Genomic DNA, 11516 nt, shown 5'->3' with positions numbered 1-11516 from the left:
TCTATAAATTGGTCGGAAAGAAACAACTCAGATATATATGGAACATAACAGGTATCTTATCCACCTCTCAGAAATTTACTAAACACTTTAGCAAGAGAAAACATTTTTTAATTATCTTGCCATAAAGAAACTTCTTTGATTTTGCTCAATTCAATGACCCCACTTTCTCCATTACACATCATCTTTGCATAGTCTGTGTATATTGCTCTTCACCACATTATCATATTTACCATGAAATCCTTAGAATATTTGCCTCAGTATAGAACCAAATATTGTCCTAATATTTATAAACCAAAAGAGCTACAATATTTACTAATTTTATCAGCATTGGATAAAATATGAAGAAATTGATTCTAAGTATTCTATACCATGAAGTAACATAAATTTAGATCAGGTCAAGTTATCTATAAGATAAATGGAAATTCTGGATTGAATGTGTTAGATAGAACAACTGGGGATGCTCGTGTATTTGCTCAATTGACTAAAACTTGAACTCAACCGTGCCCTAGACAGAATAATTGTGATTCCGGCACTTTTTTTTTTTTTTTTTTTTGAAAAAACGTGGAGGAAAGAATTTGAAGACTTAGGAAAATAGCGTTGTTTAAATGGGTTTCTCATATAAGACCTAGTCACTCATCCCCTAGATGACTCAGAGAACACTTCTTTTATCAAAGCATTGAGAAATGCACAAGATAAAGAAGACCAGCATCCTTGAAAACCTCAAGGGCGGCTGTCCTCTGTAGAATAGACCTTCATGAGGAGAGATGCTACCATTGAAATGGAATCCCTAATTTCCATGGGTGTGATGAAATCCCAGAATGACAACAGCCAAGAGGCACTCTTAACAACCCCAGACAAGGCGAATACAGTTACTGTAATAGGAACCCAGACCGTAACAATAATCAAAAGGGTATTGCAATAAAGAACATGACTCTATTGTTTCATGTTTGACTGCTAACAGCTTTTAATCCATACCCCATCTCTTTCTCTTCTTCCCAACATCTGGGCAAATTCAAAAGAAAGCCTGGGTGTTCCCCTCTTTGGCACTGGCAATAAGTTCAAACACACAAGCCTAGTCTGTGCATGGGAACTTTCACCCCAGCCCCACCCTCTAACCACTGTAAAAAATTCCTAACCAGCCTCCCTTCCCAGCGTTCTTGAGCCAACCCAGACTTATTTGTGTCTGCCACCATAAAAAATTCCTAACCAGACTCCAGTCCTAGCTTTCATGGGCCAACCCAGACTTACTTGTGCCAGTCCAAGAGTCCCTTGTATGAAAAAGAAACTTTCTCTCAAATCTCTTGGTGTGTGAAGTTATCAGATTTAACCTCTACCTATGAACTGAGAGAGAATCAATCCTACATTTACAGAGTGATCACAAAACAGGTGTGATCTGTACTGATCTTTGGTGATGTCTAATTCAACAAGGGGTCTGTCATGGAGAAACAGGTACCCCAATGAGTCCCACATCCTGGAATTCATGCATTTATGTCATCCCTTCACACTGAGTATGGAGAAGACCTGGGACTTACTTCTAATCAATAGAATACTGCAAAGGAAATGACTCTCACTCACATCATCATATATATGCATATATCCATCTTGATAAGGCAGAGGCTAGGGACTCATGCTGTGGGCTTGATGAAGTGGGTCAAATGATTAACAGAATTTTGAAACTATGTTATTTTCATAATGGGCCAAGTGATTCTGAAAACCCGTCTTACAATTTTTTCCCAATACCTAAATGCATGGTTAGAATAAACTTTGCACAGTAACTGGAAAATTCACAATATTGGCTCTCTGATCCATGGAATGAGAAAGCTATCATGATAAGAAAGGCCTAAGTAAGCTTATGGAAGTAGCCCTCTCTACCAAAATAGAAGTGGTATAGAACCTTTGATGAAATCAAATAAGTTAGTGCCACTATTAATGACTTCAAAGATGTGGTAGTGATGATTTCTACCATGTCTTTATTTAGTTCGTCCATTTGCCTGTCAGAGGATGGAAGGATCTTTGAGAATTATAATCAATTTTGACAAACTCAATCAGTTGGTGACTCTAATTGCAGCTTCTTCTCTTCCACGTATGCTCTCTTTTCTCAAAACAGGGACAGGAGGGGAAGATGCTGGTAGTGGTAATGGTGGAAAATGCCTTCAGTTTCAAAAAATTCCTGGGTATATGTAAGAACCAGGAAATCAAGGTTCCTGAAAGAATTGCCACACCCCAGTGTATGGTCAGCTTCTAGCTCCGTATCTGCTCCATAATGACATGAATAATGCAAGATATCTTTGGAAAAGAATACCACCTCTAAAAACCTGACAATTCTGAACTTTGAGGAATTTAGTCAGTAAGACAGATAATCTGGCAGAGAAATTTCCCTGGGATCTACACAACCATCAATACCCATTGGTGGTCTGAGGTGGTCCGCCAAACATGAAAGCACTAATAGATGCAACAAAGAGATGAGCCTTCACCCTGGTTTCTCAATCATATACATCCATAGCTGCCAATGGTTTTGCAGCCTTTGCCAGGCTTTCTGTAGAAAAAGCTATGAAAGGTATTTTAGAACAAGGATAGCAAGCTGACTCTACTACGGGAATACTTATGCACAAAAAAGCTTGTTGCAGGGGCCTTGGATGTTTCCTTTAATAGATTTATTCCCTTATTAAAGCCTGCCACAGTCCCACCAATTCCCAATGAACAGCAGTTAGACAGATTGACCAATTACTTGGCTTTGCCTGAAAATTTCTCTGTCATTCAGAGATCAAGATCCACCTTCAGAATCCTGTACACCAATAAATAGAGAAATGTAAAAAATTTAATTTCAATTTATTGATTGGATTAAGCTCCTCAGCATTCCTTACTGAGCATGTGATAAAATACATACATAAAATAAAGTATATTGTGTATATATATTTGTCCTTAAACATTATGCTGAATAGTTGTTGAAACAATTCTTTTTCTAATATTCATAAATTTGGATGTAGCCCATCATTATTACATGGCAAGGTTATTTTTCTTGGTGACTCATAAATGTAGCTCTCCTATTTAATGTAGAACAGTGGTTGTCAGCTGTTTTCCTTGCGCCATCACCCCTATATATACAACACACTCATCGATACCATCGGTTGATAGTCATGTGATTATTTGGGGTTTGAGGATGACTAACCCCAGAAGGCAACATCACAATTGCGGGGGATTCAGACTCATGCTTTTTGGAGAATATGCTCTCTTTTTCTCCCAATCTTCTGAGAATCACTAATGTAGAATACCAAAGTATAGCTAAGGAGAAAAAGACCAGTTTTTTAACTTGAGACTTTTTCTGATGACAGTAGATGACTTGCCATGAAAATGCAACTTATTTAAGATGTTCATAAGAAATGTTAAATTATAATATCTCCTTCAGAAGATAGGAAAAGCATGGAGTGCATATTGGAAGAGAAGCTACTAAGTGATACACTTGGTACAACTATCTTTGCCGTCTGTCAGTTGCTTATATTTACCCCACATTTCAAGTTCGACCTTTTAGAGAAATACTCAACAACCAAACTTTCATTTTTTGTGTGACAGCCCTCTGAACATTTGAACTTCATTATTGTATTTTCAGGTTAAAATACCCCCTATTCATTTATTCTGTGTTAGTTCAATAAATAGTTTATTGAATTCTTCAACTCTTTCATTTAAGTTAGTGGGTAGAAATTTCACTGTCCTAGTCTTTCTGTTGACAAATTCTGCTTTGTCATTATCCCTCTGAAAATAGGAATTTTCCAATTAAATAGAAATGACACATATAGTCATAATTAGGAGGAAAAAATCCCTGGAGCCTAATATTCAAGTATACAATGGGAATTTTTTCTCTATCTCAATAAACATAAAACAAAATCAATTTACTTTCAGTTGGCAGGGACAACAGGGCACTTTTCTCTGTTTTACTTCAGCACTGCCTTGATTCTCTTGAACGTCATACTTTAGTCCTCAGAGGCCATTATCATCTTATTGATCTACTACACCACGATTGATAACATCAAGCTCATTGTATCTATTATAATAATCAGCAAGTACCCTAGATATTATTGCAATGCAGATATATTGTAGGCTGGGGGTTGGAGAATGGAGAGGATAACTCAGAAGATATAGAAGTTTGTCCTCATTAGAATAGATGTATTCTAGTTATGGATTTGCCTACACTGCCTGCCATTCTTCTGCTACAATCAACGTATGTGGATTTAATGAATGCCTTATACATAATTGGTTGAGGTGCTTTCCTACATGCCACATATATGCTCCAAACCAATTATCAATTTATGATGGTGTTATGGACATAGTAAAGATACCTAGAACTTGGAACCAAGAAATAAAAATGAATGTACTACTTCTCACTATTGCACCCAGTAAAACTATCATACATTTTGTTTTCTGTTCACAGGACCCTGGATTGACTAGTTTTGAGTCTTTAGAAAGCTGGCTACCTTCTGGTATATAGCAATGATTCCACTGAATTGATTTGAGATTGCCACCTATTCATTTTTTGGATCCTCATGCCCACAAACCAACAACGAAAAAAGGAGACGATGATATTGCCTGGTGGGTTTGTTTTTAAACATCATAAAGAAATAGTGTTACTGTCACAAAATTGGGGAAGAGTAATTAATATATGATGCCTCCTAAGTTTGCCACGTCCAGTATTAAATGTTAACAGGATACTATAGTAGTCCAGTACTGATCAAAATGTGCTCAGATCCCTGAGGAATGCAGACATACGTCCCAAACCAGGAAAATAACACAAACTGTTTAAGGTATTACCTAATGACAAATGGTCCATGGAATGAGTAGTGGAAAAAGGAAGTTCCAGAACCCAACCATCAGTAAAATGGGTATAGAAGTATCTATGTTTTCATACATATGATAATCCTCTTCCACATAAATGGATATAGTAGTAGTTATGTTAATGTAGTTAACTTTTTTACTTCTGTTATTAAAGATATAAAATTAGAACAGTGGGTAAAATACAAGAATAATGAACATGACTTATCCAGAAATAGCTATAATAACTGATGAACTCTTGTATAGGAAAAAGTAAGGGCATTTTCGTTGGTACAAGGGCGAGTTGTATTGTGTAAGTCAGGAGCATTTGATTTTTGCTGTTCTATTTGGAAGATTTCAAATGGGTAAAGGAGTGTATATGAATGAATGTTTGGGAAGTCAAAAGAATAGACATTACTGGATATTGCATATCGGTCACTGATGTTGCCCAGCACCTTTCTGCTTCCCTCCACACGTTTTCCTATACTATTGCTTCTAGCATTTTCAATTCCTCTTGCAGCCTAGGATATGGATGTAAGTTGCTTCTACCACCAGAAGTAGTAATGGAACATTTGGAAGGCAGAAGTGAAGCAGGGGTTATCCTTCCACTGCAGATTGTCCTGACAAGTAAGGTGATAGTAGAGACCTGAATATTAAGAGGTGGGTTATGATGGTGCAGCAACAAGAACTTCTTGCTCCCTAACTTCCAGGCATTACAGTATGTTCATGAAATCAATAGCTCCAGTGTCAGCCTTCTGCATTCAGCTTCTCCAGTACTTCCAACAACATAGTGAACACTAAGTACAGCATTTTCTAAGAACATTATTATCATTCTTTCTATTTAAAATATCTAGACTGTTCCTAGTTTAAGAAGAAATAAAAATATTCTTAATCTGACAAATAGTGCCAACAAAAGAAAAAAGAAACTTCAGGAAACATTAAGCTCCATGGTGAAATATTGGAAACTTTCTCATGAGACTGGGAATTAGCAAAGATGCCAGCTATCCGCATTCTATCTGATTTTATACTAGAATTCCTAACCAACACAATAAGATAACGAGAAGAAAGAAAAGGCATAAGGATCAGCAAAGAAGAAATACACTGTCCTTATTCACAGATGACACGATTGGTACCTAGCATATTTTAAAATAATCGACAGAATTAATAAGTGAATTAGCAATGCCACTGTATACAATGTCAATATACAATAATCAATATGTCTATATACCAATAATAAATAAATAGAAAATGAAATTATTAAAAATAATGCCTTTGTACAAAGCATCAAAAGTCCTCAAAATACCAAAGTATATCTAATGAAATATGTGCAAAACTTTGAAAGAAATTAAAGAGCCATTTGAGAGTAGAGGCTAGGTCATACATATTTGTATTCCCTGGGCTCTAGTATAGTCCCTGACTACATTAGATGCTCAAACATGTGAAACAAATTTAAACATACAGAATTTTATATTAGATTGACCATTCTTTCTCAACCCCTACAGAATAGGATACTTATGTTGAAATCTGACAGCTCTGATCTTTCCATATTTTTCCAATCAGAAGAAATGATGTGACAGAGAACAACATGGAGCGAGCAAAGGAAAAAATAAAAATGCTTTACAAGAAAGGCAACCACAGCACCTGGCAAAGCAAACATGATTTAGGGTAAAAAGGAGTACAATGTTTAAATCTTAAATTTAAATTTCTCATTGCTCTGTTGGAAATAAATTGCACTTTCAAAAAATCTGCTTTAGCAGCTTCCAAGTAAATTATATCTCTGTTCCTTAATTATTTTAGGCTGCTAGCTTTGATTAAATACAGTGAGTATGGAAAATAATATACTCCTTAAATGTTTTCCTCTTAAACTCACTTTCTGAAAGGTTGTGAGCTGAATTGACTGACATCTTACAGGTTTAGTAATTCAGAGATAAGATATTTGTAGCCAAAAGTTTCAGATATTCTGTTGCACCAGTATTTATTGAGACAGTTTTGTGAGATGTATTTATTTTCTCAAAATTTTAAATATTGGATCTGCCTAGAAATTTAAGAACAGAGCTGTAGTAAGCCTCTGAATACCCCATCCTCTTCTAATAGTAATCTTCCTCTGATAGTAAGTAATCATTGACCTAGATGATACTATTATCACATTCACTGTGTTCATTCCTGTATCACATGTATACTGGGTATAAATCATAGTCCCCAAATTCTAAGACATAAAAGAAACCACGTTATTATTATTATTTTTAATCCAACAAATTAAATCCAATGCCAAGTCCTATTTTCCTTGTCATTTATGAATGTCATTCTTTGGCATTACTGGGGTCCCTCTCCAAGGTGGTTCAAACCCCAAGGGAATTCTATAGACAAAGGATTCTGGAAATCCTTTCTGGTCTTTGTGCTGCTCAGATGCCCACAGCTTAATCCTACATGAGGCCTTGAAGTCCAGCAGCTTCCCTTGTCCTTACACAAGTAAATCATTCCCATTAAGACCACCCTTGCCTAAGGAATGGCTTTGCTCAGTACCTGTCTCAGCCATTCCCCACAGGAAGTATGAGCACTTCCCCATGGTTCTTCAAAGAAGATGGCTGTGATGCCACCAAGGAAGCTAGTCCATAAGGTACCTTTGTTAATCTCCTTTATATTTATGGTATCCAGAGATAGTTAAATCTCAATAATTTTTGATAAATGAATAAAGAATGAATTCTAGATCTTCATTGTTTAGTATAAGTGGCCAACATAAAAACTTTTAATGTAATTAATATTTTATCAAGCATGTTACTGCATGGAAACATACCTTTTGAACTTTGAAACATTCCCCCAAAACTGCAAATACAAAATTCATTTATTTTTATTTAACCTTATTTTCATTCACAAACTCCCATTTCTGCCCAGTTGTAGAAAATTTAATCTTACTAAAACAAATTTTTCAAAATCATTCCAATTTGGGTTGAACACTCAATTTCTCTAGGTTATTTCTTAGTCAGTTTAGGGTTCTCCCTCTCTTCTTTTCTTCTCCTCACATGGTATCTTAATTTGGGAGAGGAATGTGCATCTACCACAAGATTGGTTTCTGCCTTTGCCGAGTTGTTTTTCTGTTGCCTTGTGTGTTGGGCTGGATCTTCTGTCCCAGCTAAAAATATTTATATTTACTGTAGCTCCATAACCTCCAGTTGTCAGAAACAAGCACATGGTGAGTCCTCTACCAGGAAGCCAACCCTATTTGCCATCCCTGTACCTCTCTTGGAGTTGCAGTGAGACTATAAAGTGGAACTGTGGGATGGTTCTCTCAGACATGCTGGACTCTGTACTTCTCAAGGAAGTTTCCTCTCAACCAAGTAATAACAAGGCTTGCCCAACAATAAATAGTTCTGTGTTCTAAAGAAGTTAGTGCCCCTGACTTCTCTGGTGTTTCCATTGAACTTTCTGTCAGAATGATTTCTCTTCAGAATCTAGCATAGGAAATGGTATATCATCTCTCCTTAAAAACCTACCACTCTTAAAACTCAGTTACTTTTCCTCTGATTCTTTTATCACTTATGAGTGGAAACTGAGGGAGGGGGAGATTTATATCCACAAATTTTCCCCATTCTAAAGTTTATGGAGTATGTTCAAGTTCTAGTTTCTTTAGGATTTGGTGGTTTATGTTTAAAGCAGATCTTCTGGTATTAAAACCAGGCTAACATATCTTCTCCCAGCAAATGCTATTAAATTAGCAGATTTAAATTAGTAGGTTTTTAAAATGCTGATACTTAATTCCAGGAGATGAGAGTCCAGGACTAATACAAACTGCTATTGGAGGAGTAAACTAATATAACCTGTAGGATGTTTGTATTTCAGTGGTAAAATGCATCCTCGTAATATACCCTACTGTGTTATTATTTTCTAGCCTCCTGAAGCTATTTTTGCAACTCCTTGTAAGTTATACATAAATGAAAGATAAGTAAAAGCTAGTGATTTTAAATGACCTCCTCCCTATATTAAAATCAGTTTTGTTTTCATTTGCTATTCATCTCAACAATCCCTTTTTTGATATGAATTTTGCTGTTTGGACTTTTCATTTGAATTGGTTATAATATCTGCCTTTGTTTCCTTACATGATATAAGTAAAATTAATCATTTAGCTCGTGTTCATTTTATATCTGCATGACTGATATGATTTTACTTTTTTTCTGAAAATTATCTTTTAGCAAATCTTTTTGAAAAATTTTTTCTCAACAATTACCAAGTCACTTCTAGGAATTTGTCCTAAAGATGTAGTTAGAAATTTATTTACAGTGATGTTCATTTCAACATTATTTACCATAAGGAATATTTTACTTTATAAATATTTATATAAAAATTAGAAGAAATATTAAATGAAATTTAATCATGCATTAGAATGATAAAAATAGCCACTATGTACTTAGTCTGTGTATTATCTCATTGAGTCCTTGGTCTCACACTCTGAAAAGCATGCCATTTTAATCCTATGGGCAGTATCATGTAGCTATGGAGACCAATTTTCTGAGGTTTAATTCTGGTTTCACCATTTTCTAGCTCTACACCTTCAAGTAATTACTAACTTCTCTATGCCTCAGATTCTCATTTGTCAAAAGAGGAAGACTGGCTTACTACATGAGAAGCACTTGGAGCAGGCCAGCAAATGGCAGGAACTCAATAAATGTTAATCATTATTATCTCTAGGGAATGGAGAACTTGTCCAAAATCATACAACTAGAAGACCATGGAAACATAATATGAATCCTGATATTCTGGACTCCAAACACAGACTATTAAATATCAAGTGACACAATCTCTCGTGTAAATGCAGTAATTAAAATATACTTTTTTAATTTGTAGCAGCTGGAATATATTTATGTTTCTTCTATCAACCATATATATTCTTTATACTACATACATATTCACATGTCCACAGTAAAATATTAAGTGGCAAAAAGCAATATTCAACACCACATTTAGGAATTTTCTCACTTTTAATAAAAGAGAAATGTATAGGAACAGAAATCCTTGAAGTAAAGAAAAAAGTTAATGGTAGTTGCCTGTAGGTGATGAGATTGGGGTTATTTCCCCAAATTTTAAAAATGAGTATGTAATTCTTTTATATTCAGGAAAAAAACAGATGAATCAAAAATTCCTATTTGGATGAATAATTTTCCCATAAAAAACATTCATGAAATATTAAAGTGTATGTAGAAAACAGTTCAGATGGTGTGATGAAGTTATCCTACCATGTGATACATAGACGCTCCAACAGAAAAAATATAATCTCTCTCATTATAGTTATCTTGTATTTTGAACTTGCTCTTTAAAATATTACCATTTTGTATATCAGAATTTATATTTCTTGTAAATATTTTAATAACAAGGTAAAATAATATTCCAAATGCATAAACCTCCAAGTGTTTTAGTTCCTTCTTTGAGAGCTTGTGTAAATTCATGTCAATCTTTTCATTGGAAAGTTAACACAGAAATGCACTGGAAATTCATGTTGAGTAGTTTTACGTTGCTTTTTGTTTTTTTGTTTTTTTGTTTTTTTAAATAATTTTACAGGTACTCAGATCAGTATGCAAGTTCCCACGATAACTTTATCGGTGCTCCTAAATAAAGGAGTGAATTAACACATCTCACTCATCTGCAGAAGATACGAACATATGGTATATCCCTTTAGTCATATGGTTATTATTTGAATCAAGGAAGCAAAAACGCTGTGTTTCAAAGCCCCTATCTGTGTATTCTTGTAAGTAACAGACTTTCTCCAGGCAGTAACTTGTGGCTGTCTAGTCTAGAAGAATGAAATTTTGTACCACGTGAAGATATTATTGTATTTTAGAAAGAATGATAATAATTAAAATGTTTAAAATCTGGAAAAAATCACAGCCAGAATCATGCCAGAAAAGGAATTACTGAGGCTTAAATTCTTTAGACATATAATTTTATCAATGTACAGGTTAATTCCTCATGATATATGTGAAAACACTGTTTACTAACATAATAATTATTAACAAATCAGAATATATTGATCATAAATTAATCATACCAGTAAGATTAATTTTAGAACATATAATTCGATAAATATTTGCCTGTTTTGGAAACAAAAGTGGGTAAAGCATATAGACATATATGCATAATATCTAACTTCAAGAAACTTATGTTCTAATTGGGGAGGGGAAGACATAGTCCAGATTAAAACAATTGCTATTGAGTGACTATTTTGTATTTGGCACTATACTAAGTCCTTTAAATGTTTCCATGTATTTAATCATCACAATAATATGAAGTAGGTAGTATTATTATTCCTAAAGTCCACTTGGGAAAAGTGAAGAACAAAGAGTATAAAGAGCTTTGATAGTTAAAATCACACAATTAATAAGTGGTGAAGAAAATATACAACCAAATTTTGATCCAAAGTCAGTAGTCTTAACTAAGAAGCTAAACATCTGAGATGTAGATGTTAGTTGGGGCATCGCTGACATGAGAAAGATAAATAATATTTCCTCAATATCCCCAGTACTATTCCTCTGTAAGTCTAGAATCTGTCACAATTAATTTTTTTCAATTCCCAAGGGATTAGTTTCCTGTGCTCCCCTGTGCCTCTGGACTCTAATAATCTCTAAATTTTGTTTTGCTTCTTTATAAGTTAATATATGGATGTAAAACTCAGCTCACTTTCATGTTAGGGGAGAAAATTATCTTCAATTAACTTTATGAATTAA

At 34.6% G+C, this 11516-nt stretch overlaps 1 pseudogene; it reads left to right on the top strand.

Annotated features, from left to right (window-relative positions):
- The first annotated feature begins 2122 nt into the window (after positions 1-2122).
- LOC101438167 (COP9 signalosome complex subunit 8 pseudogene) lies at positions 2123-2803 on the top strand (annotated as a pseudogene).
- The last annotated feature ends 8713 nt before the right edge of the window (positions 2804-11516 follow it).

This window comes from Dasypus novemcinctus, chromosome 12 (genome assembly GCF_030445035.2).
Source record: "Dasypus novemcinctus isolate mDasNov1 chromosome 12, mDasNov1.1.hap2, whole genome shotgun sequence".
NCBI classification, from domain to species: Eukaryota; Metazoa; Chordata; class Mammalia; order Cingulata; family Dasypodidae; genus Dasypus; species Dasypus novemcinctus.
The sequence above is the reverse complement of the archived record's forward strand: the minus strand, read 5'-3'. Positions and strand labels throughout refer to the sequence as shown.